Source organism: Cebus imitator, unplaced genomic scaffold (genome assembly GCF_001604975.1).
Source record: "Cebus imitator isolate Cc_AM_T3 unplaced genomic scaffold, Cebus_imitator-1.0 Scaffold140, whole genome shotgun sequence".
In the NCBI taxonomy this organism is placed as follows: domain Eukaryota; kingdom Metazoa; phylum Chordata; class Mammalia; order Primates; family Cebidae; genus Cebus; species Cebus imitator.
In genome coordinates this window covers 3,505,182-3,506,314 of record NW_016107455.1, presented here as the reverse complement: position 1 = coordinate 3,506,314, position 1,133 = coordinate 3,505,182, and positions in this window count along the sequence as shown.

Here is a 1,133-nt window from a genome sequence, read left to right as displayed (position 1 = left end):
TTTTGCATTTTTTTTAGTAGGGATGGGGTTTCTCCACGTTGGTCAGGCTAGTCTTGAAATCCCGACTTAAGGTGATCCACCTGCCTTGGCCTCCCAAAGTGCTGGGATTAATAGGCGTGAGCCACTGCACCTGGCCATGGCTTTTAAAGTTTTAAAAAGGATTTGTTCAGACATGGAATACATTTATGTATATTACTTGTGAGCCATACACACAGAGGAAATGTATATTTGTCATGTATGAAAAATGGCTTCAGTTCATCTGTAATTAATTTGTAATTATAATAATAAAACTTAGCTTCTCATCAAGACAATTATTTTTATGTAATGAGCTCAATCCTCAGGCCTAACATTTGTATTTCCAACAAGTTTGTAAGGAAATTATACTTGTTATACTAAGGCATTTGTTGAAGAAAATCAAATCACTTGCCGGAATATACCTTTCTGCTTCTTGCAGGAGGAGGCATCAAGCAGAATCTAAGAGCAATTTTCCTAACAATGTTTTATTCATTGTCCAGTAGAGTTATACTCGTAGAACTTAATAACCCAAGTCACTTTCTTTCACTCTCATTCATTATTCACCATGACAGAATGCCTGTCCTCTACCAGAGGATTCCTCCAACTAGGTGCCTGGAAAGCCTGTGGGCTTCCTGGAAATAAGAGGCAGCTACTAGGACCACATTTTCTAACCGTGTGTCTTCTCAGTTAATGGAAACCCTGCTGGCTTCAATGAAGTCTTTCCACTTGGAGGTCTGAGACAGCAGCCCAGTTCTCTTAAATGCTAAAGTTCTTAAATGTGGCTGGGTATGGTGGCTCAGGCCTGTAATCCCAGCACTTTGAGAGGCCAAGGCAGGAGGACTGCATGAGCCTAGGAGTTTGAGACCAGCCTGGGCACCACAGTGAAACCCCATCTCTACAAAAAAATAAAATTAGCAAGATCTGGTGGTATGTGTCTCCCCAGCTACTCAGGAGGCTCAGGCTGGAAGATCGCTTGAGCCCGGAGCTCAAAGTAACTGAGCTATGATGATTATATCACTGCACTCCAACCTGGGCAACAGAGTAAAACCCTGTCTCAAATATAAAGAAATAGGCCGGGCGCGGTGGCTCAAGCCTATAATCCCAGCACTTTGGGAGGC